The sequence below is a fragment of the Podarcis cretensis genome, assembly GCF_951804945.1.
Source record: "Podarcis cretensis genome assembly, chromosome: 7".
Taxonomy (NCBI): Eukaryota; Metazoa; Chordata; class Lepidosauria; order Squamata; family Lacertidae; genus Podarcis; species Podarcis cretensis.
The window spans coordinates 74,169,643-74,186,566 of NC_137176.1; the positions used below are offsets into that span (position 1 = coordinate 74,169,643).

A 16,924-nucleotide genomic window follows, 5' to 3' on the forward strand; every position below is an offset into this window, starting at 1 on the left:
CACTTCCCTTTGCCGAGCTTGAGCATTTGCTCAGCACCCAGCCTTAGCACCTAAGCAGTTATTGTTCCCTCAGCCAGACCTCAATCACCATAGCTAAGCACTAGGAAGAGGCCAGGTCACCACAGCAGCAGGAGGAAGAAGAGGAGGAGAGTGACCTGTGGCCATGGCTCTGACTGGCTGTTCTCGATGTTCTCGATGTTGGATATTACTTGCTCTCCGACAGCCTTTGCATCTGAGTGATCCACCTGGGAAGGAAGAGTGTCTGAGGAGCACCACCTTGATATTTAATGGTATGGCAGCATAATAATATTGCTATAAATAAAATAAACAAACGACCTTTTTGGGGTTGCATCCCTAAGCATACACATTGGGAAGCAGAGTAGTAGTAGTAGTAGTAGTTTGGACTTGATATCCCGCCTTTCACTCCCCTTCAGGAGTCTCAAAGCGGCTAACAATCTCCTTTCCCTTCCTCCCCCACAACAAACACTCTGTGAGGTGAGTGAGACTGAGTGACTTCAGAGAACTGTGACTAGCCCAAGGTCACCCAGCAGCTGCATGTGGAGGAGCGGGGAAGTGAACCCAGTTCACCAGATTACGAGTCCGTCGCTCTTAACCATTACACCATTAATCTTGGTAAGATGCTTTTGAGTAAAAATCATGAAAGGGAAGGGGCTTTTATGAAACTTGTTGAAGGTAAGTTTGTTTGGGAATCTGTCTTAATTCTTTTCTCATCTTTCAAGACTCATTCTTTCTCACACACCTTTTGGGGTAGAGAGGAGAGGGGAGGGTCAAGATATATCATTTCAATTTTTTTCTTTAAAAAATTTAGTTGTGGACCTGTGAAAAAACCAAAAGCTTCTGGAACACAGTGTATGACGAACATAAAAAAATGTTTAAGTATAACTTTATGAAAAATACAGAAGCTTTTCTACTAGGGATAACGGACACAGAGAAGATCAGAAAATATTCCTCTATTGCACAGGAGTGGCAAGGATCCTAACTGCTAAAAACTTGGGGGGGGGGGGTGCCAACAAAAAGGAATGGCAAAATAAACTGTTAGAGTATATTGAACTGGCTAGATTAACAGAGGCAATTAGAGATCACACTAGACAAGAGTTTCAAAAAGCATGGGCAAAATGCAGAGAATACTTCACAAAACAGTGTGATACCTGGATTTGTTTTGATTAATGTCTGTAGGAGACTTTGTGGATATTTAAGTTATAATTAGGGGGGAAAAAAAGAAACAGTTTATAAGAAGTAAATAAGGAGGCCAGATACAGGATAAAGGAAGTCTTTAGTTTGGTTGTTTGTATTGTTGTATGTTATGCTCACTGTATGTTTTGTTCACATTTAATGAGGGTGGATTTGTGTATTGGGGGGGGGGGGTTGTGTTATGTTGTAAATAAAATTCCAATGAGTTTTTTTAAAAAATTAGTTGCATTTGAGTAAACCTGGTTAGATGTTATAACAATTCATTTTACACCATCAGGGGATTAAATGTCAACAGTGAAGATTTCCGGAGAGAGATTGGCTCGCTAAGCACTCTTTGAAAGGGGCTTCTGTGCCATCGATTTCATCACAGTGCTCTGAAAATCACTGCTGCATCTAGCAACCAGTCCATAGCTTAGTTTCTGCCTGAGACTGAAATGGCAGAAGAAGCAACAGTAACATTCACTGTTTTTAGCAGTCTGTCAAATCACTCCTGTCAAAGAGCTTATTTCCCTCAACCTGAAAATACCATGACTCCCCCCCCCCCGCTTCTTTTAGTTAAAGGGCAGACTTCCAGTGAATTTCGTTGCACAAAGGTGACACTTCCTTTCACTTAACAGATAAGACAGGTATGGTTTTTTTAACCTAGTTATTTTCATCTTGATTTTATTTTAAGTGCAATGAATAACTGTGAGATTTCTACAGCATCCGGAGCATTGTTAGTTGACAGGTCTTAAGCACTCTGTGTTTCTGTGGAGTCCTCTGCAACTTTAAAACCTGACACAATAACTAACATATGGCACATTCCTTATTATAGGTGTCAGACTGCTGCAGAGCAGAGCTCGTGCTGCCTACTTTGAAAATGCCACCCAGTCTGAAATTCTAGTCTAGAAGCAAATTGCACTTGGCTCGTTATTAACCATGTAAATGTACACTTTCGCTAGCTGAACACCATGTCTTCTGCATCGCCTTGTGCACATAGAAAGGTGCGTTGGAAAGTGTTGCGTTATTTGTGCCTGTCATGGCGTTCCTTCTCACTTTGTGATGGGTACTTTATTCTCTGCATCTCTGAATGGTCACCTGGGTGGGAACCAGAGGAACAGAAGAATAAAGCAGTTGATCAGTCCAAAGGTCTATCTAGTCCAACATCCTGTTTGCAGGATAGACTTCAGCTATGGTCTTGGCTATGGTGGCAGGAGTGTGTGTGACACCATTCTAAATTTCACACAATGCCCACACAGGTAAAATGCATAAATGCTCCAGGAGCTGGCCATACATCATAACAAGCAAACCCTTCCTGGGGAATTATACAGAGAAAAAGATAGATTACTCACCTTGCCACCACACACGTAAGTTCAAGGGACCAGCTATTTCCCCTCATACAATTCCCTAGGAAGGGATTGCACAAATGGCCAGTTCTTGGAACATTTTAATATATATCTATTTTTCTCATATGTTGCATTTAGAGCAGCTTGTCCCCCCCATCCCCCAAGAAATAAATAAACAAGCAGTTCTTGGGTCGCCTCACAATCACTCTTAGTTGTTGGATTGTGTGCAGAAAGATTTAGTATTGTGGGATGTCAGATCATTAAAAAAGAAAAAAGGTAAGTTAAAGGACCCCTGGACAGTTAAGTCCAATCAAAGGCGATTATGGGGTTGTGGCGCTTATCTCGCTTTTAGGCCAAGGGAGCCAGCGTTTGTCCACAGACAGTTTTCCAGGTCATGTGGCCAGCATGACTAAACCGCTTCTGACACAACAGAACACTGTGACAGAAACCAGAGTGCCTGGAAACACCATTTACCTTCACACCACAGTGGTACCTATTTATCTACTTGCACTGGCGTGCTTTCGAACTGCTAGGTTGGCAGGAGCTGGGACAGAGCAATGGGAGCTCACCCCATCACAGGGATTCGAACCAGTGACCTTCCGATCAGCAAGCCCAAGTGTTTCAATGGTTTAGACCACAGCACCACTTGCATCCCTATCAGTATTGTCTACTCTACACTGGCTAACAGCAGCTCTCCAGGGTTCTCTCCCAGTCCTGCCTGGAGTTGCTGGGAATTGAACCTGGGAGCTACTGCAGGCAAAACAATTGAGCGATGCCCCTCCCCAAAGTTCATAGCTATGAGGGCCATTCCACATATCTGTATTCTGATCTGTGCACTCATATCCAGGTGAGGCGAATAAGGCGAGTCTGTTCACAAATGCAAAGTGAATGAAAGCCTCTCCCATTCCTAACTTCAATAAGTAAATTCATAAATAGAGATCTGTGCCTCGTGCCCACAACTGTTTCTTCCCCTTAAAAATATTTTATGAAGAGCTTTGTAAAAGGCTTTTTTGAAAATTCACTGTGAATTATGTATGCGTTCACTCCCCATTATTCTCTGTTGTCAGCTTAACTTTCCTATTCCTTGTAGAAAATGGTTTTTCTCCTGCCCAGAATCTTTAGGCAAAACTGATTTGATCTTATCAAAATTCATAATGGTTATAATTAAGGTGCACATTATAGGAATAGACATTAAAACTGTGTGTGGTCGATACTTGACTTAATCTCCTCTACAGGAGTCAAAGAAAACACTAGTAAACAAATGCAGAAGTGTCACATCAGGTAAGATTATATGCTTTGTTTTTGCTTAAAGCAAGAACAATATCTACCCCCCCCCCCGGTGAGTCATAATTTAGATTGAAGAAAAAGCGTAAATAAAGTATTAATAAGCGAAAAATCCTATGTAGGATTAGAGACAAATCTCTCAAGTTGTTGAAGGCCATTGCTATAGCTCCAAACATGTTCTGAGATGCAAAATCTTTTAAACAACTCTGTGGCAGAATGATAAAATATGCTGCAGCCATAATGTGAATGTTAAAACATAAAGAATGTTTTAATCAGAAAATGAAAGTTAAGGGAAATGAAAGGGACAGGATGGGAGATGAATAAAATGCATGCATAACAGTTGAAGATGGTTTACTTTATTGATGGCCTGTTCCAAAAGATCAACTGCAGAACAACCAGGTATAATTTTGAGCGCTGCATAAAGAATGTTCAAGGGATTAGATCACTGCAAATTCTGAGTCAAACTGACCTGAGTGTCATCTCCCAGACAAATGTATGGATTAGAATTCAGAACTTGGCTATCTTCTGTTTTCAAACTTTCCAGATGTTCTGGTTCAATTGTCAGCTAAGAAGAAGGATAAACTGTATGCACTGTCATACAGTGGTTCCGCTCCTTCCTCCTGGGCCGTGTTCAGAAAGTGGTGGTGGGGGATGAGTGTTCAGACCCCTGGGCTCTCACTTGTGGGGTGCCTCAGGGCTCTGTCCTCTCCCCCATGCTTTTCAACATTTCAACATTTACATGCAGCCGCTGGGAGAGATCATCAGGAGGTTTGGGCTGGGTGTTCATCAGTATGCGGATGATACCCAGCTCTACCTCTTTTAAATCAGAACCAGTGAAGGCGGTGAAGGTCCTGTGTGAGTGTCTGGAGGAGGTTGGAGGATGGATGGCGGCTAACAGATTGAGGTTGAATCCTGACAAGACAGAAGTGCTGTTTTTGGGGGACAGGAGGCGGGCAGGTGTGGAGGATTCCCTGGTCCTGAATGGGGTAACGGTGCCCCTGAAGGACCAGGTGAGCAGCCTGGGAGTCATTTTGGACTCACAGCTGTCCATGGAGGCACAGGTCAAATCTGTGTCCAGGGCAGCTGTTTACCAGCTCCATCTGGTACGTAGGCTGAGACCCTATCTGCCTGTGGACTGTCTCGCCAGAGTGGTGCATGTTCTGGTTATCTCCCGCTTGGACTACTGCAATGCGCTCTACGTGGGGCTACCTTTGAAGGTGACTCGGAAACTACAACTAATCCAGAATGCGGCAGCTAGACTGGTGACTGGGGGCGGCCGCCGAGACCATATAACACCGGTCTTGAAAGACCTACATTGGCTCCCAGTACGTTTCCGAGCACAATTCAAAGTGTTGGTGCTGACCTTTAAAGCCCTAAACGGCCTCGGTCCAGTATACCTGAAGGAGCGTCTCCACCCCCATCATTCTGCCCGGACGCTGAGGTCTAGCGCCGAGGGCCTTCTGGCGGTTCCCTCATTGCGAGAAGTAAAGCTACAGGGAACCAGGCAGAGGGCCTTCTCGGTAGTGGCGCCCGCCCTGTGGAACACCCTTCCAGCAGATGTCAAAGCGATTAACAACTACCTGACATTCAGAAGACATCTTAAGGCAGCCCTGTTCAGGGAAGTTTTTAACGTGTGATATTTTATTGTATTTTTGCTTTCTATGGAAGCCGCCCAGAGTGGCTGGGGAGGCCCAGCCAGATGGGCGGGGTATAAATAAATAATAATAATAATAATAATAATAATAATAATAATTATAATTATAATAATTATAATAAACATGCACCTAAAATTTATATTTTAAGTGAATATACATTTAGAATAGTGTAATTGGATAGAAAATGCATTTACTTTGCGGTCTTATGTTCCCTAGGAGAGTATTTCAGTGGTTATAAGATAGAACAGACCTTCCTCTCAGTGAGCAGAGATTTTTTTTTTGTTATATTAAGTTCCCTCCCTGCCACTGTAGCCCCCAACTCTCTCTGTCTCCCTTCCAGCAGGCTGCCAGGGAAGGGGCAGGTTGCTCTTGACAGAAGTCTGAAGTGATGATCATTACACCTGCTCATTACAAGGACAGCTCTGATGATTACCCAGAATTTGCACCTCAGCTGCATGCTGGAAGGTTCTTAAAGGGCCAAACCTTCCATTATGATGCCTTTCTGAATCTGCTGCTATCTCAGGAGAAGGGATTTCGGGGAGAGAATTTGCAGGTAATTGGAGAATATAAGCTTGAGAGGTCCAAGCTGCTTGTTAAGCATAATTGGTTTAATTGCTTCTGAAATGGGAATGCCTGTGTGAATTGGTGAAAGGGTTTAACTGGAAGATTCCATTGAAGCTAAAGAACAGCAAGAATCTCTCTGTCTCTGAGCTTTAACTGGTTAATAATTATCTGTTGTTGTTCTCTAGCAGCTAACATGTGAGTGATTAACCTTAGACCATGTGAGAAGTATTGAATTGCTAATTCGCCATCTTAGAAGCCATCAAGCTCTTTGAGAGTGAGGATATAAATGAAGCTCTCCAGCTAAACAGCCTAAAACAAGATGCAGGCTGAAATGCAGGCAATGGACCCTCAGAAAGACACACACATAGAGCTCTGATTGTCAGCTCTGATTATACGTTTATTTTATTTCTAAGATGCTGAGCCTGTGCAAGACAGCCCGAGACATTTTATGGACATTTTGGATGTATCTTTGATGTTTCTGTTTTGTTTTGAAGAAACAAAGTTCTGCCAGTAAAAGTTTGAATAACATCTAATCAGCCTTGGCAATGTTTTTATTCCAAAATGACTCAGCTTTTATGCTTCAAACTGTGCAATATTAATATTGGCAATGCTGCTGACTTCAGAGGCCTCCATCCTCTTCCTCTTGAAAGGCTAAGAACGTAAGATGAGCCTCTTGGATCAGACCAGTTGCCCATCTAGTCCAGTATCCCATTCTCACAGTGGCCAACCAGATGCCTGTGGGAAGTCTAAGCTGGATATGATCCCAAGAGCCCTCTGTCCATCTGTGACTCCCAGCAGCTGGTACCCAGAGGTAATAATGCAGAGTATCTTATTGCACAGTGGGTAGGCTTGCAAAATAAAGGATTTCTGAGACAGGCACCTGCTTTTCACGATTACCTACTTCCCAACAGGGCAATGCCTTTTACAGCATGGCTGAGAGTTGGCTTTTCATTACAGAGCTGAAGTTTCGGTAGTCCTGAGGGCACATATCTATACACTGATTGACTAGGCTTCAGAATTTCTACCTAAGGCCGAACCCTTCCCCTCTCCAAGATTCTGTACAAAAATAATAAAGCTTCTTTGCTCCAGCACAAAACATTGCTCTGGGATTTCTCACTGTACATATAAATTGGATGGTAAATTTTAAAAGAGGTAGATACCAGCAGGGTAAGTGTTGCAGCTGAAAAAAGCACCTGGGAAATGTTTGCATGTAGGGATTGTCACCATTTTCAGAGGCATGGCTGTGTTTGTTTCATCTTGCATCTGATGAAGTGGGCTGTAGTCCATAAAAGCTTATGACATAATCAAACTGGGAGTCATAATAAAAAGGTTTGCCTTAGATTATTGACAAGTGTTGGAAGTTGCCTTATTACAAATCAGGTAATTGGTTTATTTAGCTCAGTATTATCTAGACTATAGGGATGTGGGTGGCGCTGTGGTCTAAACCACTGAGCTTAGGGCTTGCAGCAGTTCGAATCCCCGCGACAGGGTGAGCTCCCATTGCTTGGTCCCAGCTCCTGCCAACCTAGCAGTTCGAAAGCACAAAGAACAACTAGATAAATAGGTACCGTTCCGGCAGGAAGGTAAACGGCTTTTCCGTGCACTGCTCTGGTTAGTCATGCTGGCCACATGACCCGGAAGCTGTACACCGGCTCCCTCGGCCAGTAAAGCAAGATGAGCGCTGCAACCCCATTGTCGTCCGTGACTGGACCTAACGGTCTGGGGTCCCTTTACCTTGATTATCTAGACTGGGTACATGCATGCACACAGATCTACAATTTCTAGATACCTGAGATGACTGTTGCTGTAGAACAGCTGGTCATGGAAATGATCAGTGCTCAGGTCCCGTTAAGTATAATGGTTTGACACAAAAATGAAAAATGGCTAAAGACATATTGCCGAAAGTTTGACATGGGGTTTTTCCAGGGGGCTATATTAAAGCCAAGGAGAGCTCTTGTTCAGCTCTTGTTGAGTTAATGATTAACTAACTGATGGTTGTTTCTCTGGTAGCTAACATGTCAGTGTTGCAACTTTAGATCATGTGGGAGGTATTAGGTTGCAAAATCTCCATTTGGAAGGGAATTGCTTTTGAGTCTTTTCTCCCAATATAATGGAGTGAAGATGTAAAATGAAGCTCTCCCATATTTTGTAAGATGCTGAGCCTGTGCTGGACAGCACAAGACATTGTATGGATGTTTTGGATGAATCATTTACTGTATTCTGGTTTATTTTAAAGAGTTCTGCCAGTAAAAGTTTGAATAGTACTTTTGTGGGTCTGGACAATGATTTATCCCCAAAGGAGTCAGTTCTTGTGCATCCAGTCACTTCAAGCTGTGAAAAATTAATATCTACAACAGCTCCTGCTTGTAGACTTCCTATAGGCACCTGGCTGGCTGCTGTGAAATCAGGATACTGGACTAGGTGGGCTATTGGCCTGATTCAACAGGTTCTTTTTACATTCTTATGGCTTAATCTTAAGTGGTCCCTATGACCTACTGTGACATAGGAGCCAACTCCTAGGGGTCGCGGAGGCTTCAGCCTCCACAAGAAAATATTTGCAGGGGGCAGGCATTCCCATTCACATGGTGTGTGTGCACTGTGTCATGTGATCAATTATGTGGGCAGGGGTTACCTGGGCCCCAACAATATTTTATTCAAGTTGGCACCCCTGTGCTGTGAGATGTGGCTGTTTGTCATGCATGTCCCAATTCTGAATTGACCATAGGCAACTGGTTGGCCACTGTGATAACTGAATGCTGGACTAGATGGGATGCTGGTCTGATTCAGACGTTTACACTCACTGGCAACATCTCTCCAGAGTTTCACATAACAATCTTTCCTAGCCCTACCTGGAGATGCAGGGACTGAACCTGGGAACCTCTGCATTCAAAGTAGATGCTTTGAGACTAAGCTAGAGGCCCTGAACTGCTGCAATGCTCCATTGTTTCAGTATGATGCTACATGGAGTCTAGAAGCTGAGGAAGGTAGCTGAGGATATTTGGGCACTGTGCTGATCAAAGCCACTAAAAGCATGGAGAGTATATTTCAATGTTAGCAATAATAATTCTTGTATAATAAAACTGGAATACCATCAGGTTGTGGACAAAGGGTTATGTGCATAGTTAATGAATTAACATTTCAGCCTGTAGGCTGAAAGACACGGTTTCAACCTTGTAAGCCTGAAACACCTTGGAGTCATTATTGTCCCTGTTGACATGCTTTTGTAATAGCACAATTTGCATTTTCAAGGAAAACCAAATGTTCCATATAGTCTTAAAGATGTAATTTAATTCATATCGTTTTCAGGAGGTACAAGCAATGCTTAATGGAACAATATGTGCGAGCATAAAAATAAAACTTTCATTAGAGAGAGAGAGAGAGAGAGAGAGAGAGAGAGAGAGAGAGAGAGAGAACACAAGAGTTTAGCTCTGGAGTGCTGGAAGATTCCATTATTTAGATACCTAACCTTCATGTAAAGCAAAGATTTCTCTTCACATTTTTTCTTTCCAGGTAGTTCCTTACACCAGGCCCATCTGCATTCCATCTGTATTGTTGCCACTCCACTTTCCATTTCATATATATATATATATATATATATGGATCCTGAACTCCCATATATAATATACAATAGGAGAGAAAGCAGAAAACCATAGCAATCCCTCAGCAACATTGCAATATTCTTTAGAAAACAGGGTATCTTGGGCTGCATGGTTGTAACAAAGGTGCCAAATCTCTTGAAAATTGTAACCCTGTGCCATTGACTTTTAATAGTCCACACATTACATATTTTGGGGGTTATCAGGCTACAGGCTTGTCAGATCTGCTGCCAGTTAGAGCAGACAGCACTGAGCTACATGGACCAATGGTCTGACTCAGTATAAGGCACCTTGTCGTGTTCCACAGCATCTCCAGTTTCTACTATGTGTCTGAAAGCCAGGTTTTCCTCAGTTAAAAGTCTCATTTATAAATGCTCACTGTGCAATTCACATACAAATTTGTCTCTTAATGCATCATTAAGCCCCCTCCTTGAAGTCACAGTGTTAGGAAAGCCTTTTCTAATCCTGCTGCAAATGAGGAAGCAGATTCACCTTCAAGCTCGTGCCTCTTGTAAAATCGGAAACATAATCAGGGGTTTTGGTGATATGCGCTGCTGAAGCATTTGCAACTTTCTTTTGGAAAGCTTTGCTCACAGGCTTCTGTGGAGCAGTTAAAATATTGCACAAGACTGTAAGATATTCCTCCCATAATACTAAGCAATGCTGCTACCCCTTCCTTGCACAGGAGATTCTCATTTATGTAAATAAACTTCTGCCGGCTTTCTAAGTACAGTGGTGCCCCGCAAGACGAATGCCTCGCAAGACGAAAAACCCGCTAGACGAAAGGGTTTTCAGTTTTTCGAGGTGCTTCGCAAGACAAATTTCCCTATGGGCTTGCTTCGCAAGACGAAAACGTCTTGCGAGTCTTGCGAGTTTTTTTCCTTCCCCCCCTTTTTCTAAGCCGCTAATAGCCGCTTAGCCGCTAAGCCGCTAAGGCACTAATAGCCGCTAAGCCGCTAATAGTGCTAATCCGCTAAACCGCTAATAGGGATGCTTCGCAAGGCGAAAAAAACGCTAGACGAAGAGACTCGCGGAACGGATTGTTTTCGCCTTGCGAGGCACCACGGTATTTAGGTTTTTCTTCCACAGCCCTTATCAAAGGTTAACATGGTCTGTCACATCACAATGCTTCATAGTACTTTAGGAGTTATGGTGAACTGTGGTCTACTCAGATTAGACCCAATGAAAGTAATGGGTGTAAAGTAGTCATGTCTGCTCATTCCAACAGGTAGAATTAACACCTAAAGCAATCCAGAGTCCTGTTGCATGCAAGATTCTGAATCGTACTTTTGTCACCAATTGTAAGAAATTTGGCTTGGCTTGCACCTTTTATTTTATTATTTATTAAATTTGTATACTGGCCTATACCCGCAGGTCTCAGTTCTCAAGATAGAATCGTAATCTAAAACCACAAAATACATAATCAAAATATGAATGTGAATAATTTGAATGTGAATCTAACAAATCTGCGCTTCCTGAAATGACAGAGGACTGAAAATGCAGTTAAAATGAGGTCAGAATTATTTGAAATTCACACTTGTCTATATTTTACAATGCAGTTTTCCAACCAAATAACATGTAAAAAAAAAATGCATGTTACGGGCAACGTATTTAAAAATGCATGTGTAAGTAACATACACAAATGCACAATATTAGGGGAAATTGCTTGCAAAAAATGTGCATGTTAGGAGAGATGCTGTGGCGTTTGCCCATTCTTTTGGAAATGTCTGTACAGGGGGAGAGAAAGGGTTAATAGGTAGACCAATAGAAAAGCCCAGAGGCTTTTTAAAAGGCTTAGCCAGAGGTTTAGACAGTTGGGAAAAAGGAGTTGGCAGACAGTTGGAAATAGATAGACAGTTAGTGCTGTTGGTTCTTGTGTGAGGGGAGGTAGAAGAGTTAGAGACAGGATAAAATAAGACTAAGAGGGTAAAGGGTAACAGCGTTTTGAATGCATTTAAAGTTTATTTGTGTTTGCAATAAACTACAGTCTTCATTGTTAACTTGAGAACCCGACTGAGATTAAGTGTTTTACCAGGGAGAACATGGTTGGTGGCAGCGGATTAGTGGTGAACGGGTCAATAGTCCATGAAATGACCGGGGGCTCCGTATGAACGCCACAAATGCACACTAAAATGTGCATTCAAGAGAAGTTTCCATTGGTGTCCATGGAGACTTTCCTGAAATAGAAAGAGCAGCTGCAGATAGGAGGTTGCTTACAAGATCCGAAAGTAATGTCCTATGTCCCTCCTGTTTTGTCCCATGTCCCTCATCCCTCTTCTGCTTCTTGAGATCCATTAACTGGAGATACTAACTGGAAACATTGTGAGAAAGGACATATCATTTCTGCTTTGCATGCAGAAGGTATCACATTCAATACCTGGCATTTCCTGAAACCTTGAAAAGTTGTGACCACTCAATGTAGGCGATACTGAGCTAGACAGACCAATAGTCTAACTCATTATATAAAACACTTTCCAAATGATTGAACTTGAGACCATGTGCTCTTCCAGTGAGCTATAGCTCCATCAACCATTATAAGAGTATGCAAGCAGGAAGATCAGATCTAGTGTTCTCATTGTGCTAGGCTGCCCTTCTTATTTTCCATTCTTAAAATGGAAGCATTCCTTGTTCATATTACAGACAACTAATGTAATTTGTTTTTCCTGTAGAAAAGCAAAAATTTGGAGACATTTGTATTTTAATGGGGGAAAAGTTGGGCTGTTTTGTAACTGGATAGTGGGCCAGGTACTGTACTCCACATTAAATAAGACCTATTAAAATAAGTACACCTGAACCAGGACTCTGGTGAGATGAGGAGTCATTTCAATATCCCTCATCAGCACTTTTCCAAAGCTGAGTCTTTGCATGAGCTAGAATATAAGCTCCTTGAGTCAGCATAATGTGTCAGTTATATGTGAGTTCCCATAAAGCTGTTCAACGAGTAAGAGAATGGGAAGGCTACATCCTTACGACATACTCTGCAGTTGCAAGGAGGTCTAATGTCAACACGCAGAAAGAAGGGGGGCAGTGATGGATTAACCTTTTCCGTTTCCCTTGTCTGAAAAGCGGAAGCATCCCCCCTCCACCAGCTTCTTCCATCTGTGCACAGATGTGTAAAATAGAAAGCTGTTTTTGGTCTTAGGCCCTTGGATCTGAACTTGATGTAGAAAGCCGAGTGGACTTTGTAGAAGTCTCTTGAAGTTCACAAAGAGATAAAAGCACCTTAGAGACCAACTAAGTTTGTTCTTGGCATAAGCTTTTGTGTGCATGCACACTTCTTCAGATACACTTCTATCTGAAGAAGTATGCATGCAAAGAAAAGTTTATGCCAAGAACAAACTTAGTTGGTCTCTAAGGTGCTACTGGACAATTTTATATATATTATATCGACTGTGTCAGACCAACACGGCTACCTACCTGAATCTAGAGATAAAAGCAATTCTGTATCTCAGAGGCTAAAACCGGAGATGATTAGGGCTATGGCAGGGACACTTGATCACAGTAAGTGTTATTGTAGAAAATGATTCTTATTGTGGTGAGAGAGTTGTAGTTGCAAGGCCAACTCTTAGGTCAGATATAGAAGCCTGGAGTGCTAAACTTGCTCACACCCCACCTCCAGCCTAAGGCTCCTCATCTCCAGCATGGGAGGTGCAATGAACCTGTATTTTTCATTCAATGGGCATTTTTATATGTTACGCAGCATGCTGAGAGGATGTAGGGGGTCGTATCCACATTTTGCCCTATGCACAACAGGTCCATTTCATAGGCTTATTAATTCCAGTGGGTCTACTCTGGATACAATCCCTGGTCATGAACTTTCTGCATTGAAATATCATGCAGATTCGTTTCTACCTATGGGATGGTGTATTATATAACCCTAGAAATTGCTACACAACTCCATCTGTCCTGCTGAAGAAGAACATCCTACATTGGGAAGGAGAGGTAGGATTTCTCTGGAGACGCAGAATTATGGCTATCACAACATAATGTGCAAACAAGCCTAAGGTATGTTAGAGACTTCTTTGCATTTTTGAAATTACTGTGGTAATTTACCTTCATTTCCCCAGAGTGTAATTGAAGAATTCCCAGGGGTCTCCATGCTGAGAATGGTACGCCATATGTTTACCCTTAGGAGGTCATGCAAAACTCTATTCTAGCTCCTAATTGATAGAATTACTTTATCACTTTCTCCCAGAGCCATTAAGAATAGTTAGAATCCATCTCAAAATGGGAAGCAGAATTATTTTCACTACATTAAGGCTAGCAAGAAGAAGAAAATCAAGGGAAAGTACCAGAAAAACCATGAGGAAAGTTACACATTTCTCTAGGAGGCAGAGGCTCCATCTTATTAGAGGATTGAGGGGGCCCATGTGTGATGCCCTGCACTGCCACCATGACATCATGGGCACGCCACTATGGCGTGTGGTGCTGTGTGCCCCTGTGTAATGTCATGAGATGTGTGTGGCATTGCATGACACCCTGACATGGCACACGTGATGCAGTGAGGAGCCAGGGCGGCAGAGCCAAACACCTCCTGAATATTGAGGGGGCTTGGGCCCCTCAAAAATACTTTGGCGGGGGCTGAAACTGCCTCAGCCCCTAGGAGTTGATGTGTCTGCTAGGAGGTAAGTTTGTAGATGGGACCAGGAGTGAATACAGCCCCCAACACACTTTGAGGTTCCTCAGAATGCCAGGTCACTCTTTGGAGCAGATCCCCATAATTCCAAAAAAGAAAAAGGAGAAGAAATGTTTTCCCATGTAGTGCACAACAGTCCTTACAAGCAAAGTCCACTTCCTTCATAATCCATACTACCATTCTTTCACCACAAGCAACCATTGTAAATGAGCTTCTTCTTAACAGTGATGAACTAGTGCTGGCTTTGGTCCTGACTTAATTATAACTCTGAGCCCTGGGACTTCAGATGCAATGCTAGCAAAGGGGTGGTATTTCTTGCTGACCTTTCTATTCTCTTTTTCTTTTTGCTGGGCGTATGCTAGACTGTGGCTTTCTGCAACATTGTAATTAATGCATCAATTATTAGGGGTTGCAAGCTGTTCCCTCCCACCTTCCCATGTTGGAAGCCTATTGCAAAACCGCTGAGGACACTTGGAGGAAAAATGGGACGGTGGACGTGTGAGCGAACAGAGACTTTAATCTCAGTGGTTTGGAAAAGCAGCTGCATTTCTGAGCCTAGATTTGTTGTTGTGATTTTAAATCCTTAACCATCTCAGTAGCTGTCAAATGGAGTCATGCTTCTGGGAGGGGGGGGGGATGTAAATACAGATGAGTGATGAAACTCTGGTTCCGAATTTCTCTTTAATTCCCCAAGTGCTTTAACAACCAATCCCTTTTCAATGGGAACTCTGGGAATTGTAGCTCTCGGGAGGAGAATAGGGTTTCCTAACAACTCTCAGCACATTTAACAAACTACAGCTATGAGAATTATTTGGGGGCAGCCATGACTGCTTAAAATGGTATCATAGTGCTTTAAATATAAATGCAGCACAGTACTCCAGCCTTGAGGCTATCAGTGCATGGACTTGACTGCCCATTCTATCCCTATCCATAAACAATCCCAGGTGGCAAACCCAACAAAACTGATAGATTTTATTGACATCCCAGCACCTCTGACAATATACTGTACAGGAAGGATTACAAGTAGCACACAGTCAATTTATAGCTTGTGTATTTCTGTAGCTATTGGCACTATCCCTATATCAAACAACTGGTTCCAAAATATAAAAAATCAGGTTTCATAAAATGTTCCTGAGGATTTTTTTAAAAAATTCAAATGCTAGTTTAAGTCTGAAACATGGAACATCATATCTGATACAGATCAAAAGCAGAATAGAAACAGATGGTTTGGGAAACGTGCATTTCCTCCTGTTAATTCAAATATTAATGTCTCCTCTTGGGAAGCTTCTGCTGATTGTGTCTGGCATCTAAAGCAAAAATTTCAAAAGGGGAGGGAAATTCATCTTCTCCCCAGAGACAGTTCCCCAACACTGTCCTTTTAGACAAAACAACCAAGTCTCTGCCATTAACTTCTTAATTAATCTCCAGGCACAACTTCCTCAGCAGAGATGCATGTCGCATGAACGAGACCAAATTCACTCCAAAGACAAGCGGATTTTTGAAGAGATCTACCTAAATGGCAGGATGAGCATGGATAGACCCGCCAGTCCTTTGTTTTTTCATCAAACAGAGAACCTTTCAGCACAGCATATGGCTTATATTCTCAGGATGCTTATGCAGCATAAAAACAGCAACAGCAACACTTCAAGTGACCTTTCTGTTCATGCATCACTAGATTCCATTATTTCTCAACACAGTTGCATATAGGCACCTTCCTTTTATTTATTTATTATGAACACCTTCAATCCCCAGCTTCAAAACCATGCCCTTACCAAAACCACCAGAGAAATCCTTTAGAACCAGGCATTTAGAAAACCTGGCTTTTGATTTCTGCTTGCAGCCCAGCCCTGACACAATCTGAATAGGGATGGAGGAGAAATTTGATCCACGTTTTTTCAGCCCAAGAACTGCTGGATCATTCAGGCCAATTGCCCATCAAGTCCAGCATCCTGCTCTCACAGTGGCCAACCAGATGCCTGCAGGAAACCCATAAGCAGGAGGGCTTTCCACTCCTGCAGTTTATGCCTTTTTTTTGCCAAGGTGGCATCAGGGGAAGTAGAATGACTTGCAATTGCGAGCCAAGGCACCCATGCCCCAAAGTTCCCAGGAGAACAATTAACACCCAGAAACAAAGTATTTTGGTTTATGGGTTCAAATAGGCCACAACTTTACTGGTTACAGATGTGAGCAGTTTGGCTTAGGCATTGGGGTGAAGCCAAGCTATGATTTGACTGCTGCTCATCTGCAGGGAGTCCACTTGAGGGTAAACCACCAATAGGTGGCACCCTATGACTTACATCAAATAGGGGCACCCTGAAGGGTTCCCGTAGGGGCTGTGACATGGCCCTAGCCCATGTTCAGGCATCGGACAGGATTCACACCCCAGATCCCTTTAACAGGATACTCTTACTAAGGAGGGGCAGGCAAAGGCTACAAATTCCTCTTCATCCAAATGAAGGCTTACCCAATGCCTAATTTCACAAAAGTTGTGATGATTGCTACTAGGCAGGTGAAAACCAAACGGCCAGTGCCAATTTGCCAAGTGGAAAAATTCCTACCCAGCCCCAACAATATGGCGACCAACAACTGCCCATAGCAAGGTCATATCTGAGCAAAGCATAAAAAGAGGGTCGGTGGGTTGGGTGACCTGGG

General features: G+C 42.8%; 2 long non-coding RNA genes across 2 annotated transcripts; one reads left to right on the top strand and one right to left on the bottom strand.

The window, feature by feature from the left end:
- Nucleotides 1–2,166: 2,166 nt before the first annotated feature.
- Nucleotides 2,167–13,987, bottom strand: LOC307220618. Its single transcript, XR_013840995.1, has 3 exons — nucleotides 13,929–13,987; nucleotides 4,291–4,386; nucleotides 2,167–2,289 (listed from the first exon to the last, which is right to left on the bottom strand). It is a non-coding gene; the product is annotated as an uncharacterized lncRNA (long non-coding RNA).
- Nucleotides 13,988–14,158: 171 nt separating this feature from the next.
- LOC307219897 lies at nucleotides 14,159–15,982 on the top strand. Its single transcript, XR_013840650.1, has 2 exons — nucleotides 14,159–14,261; nucleotides 15,701–15,982. It is a non-coding gene; the product is annotated as an uncharacterized lncRNA (long non-coding RNA).
- The last annotated feature ends 942 nt before the right edge of the window (nucleotides 15,983–16,924 follow it).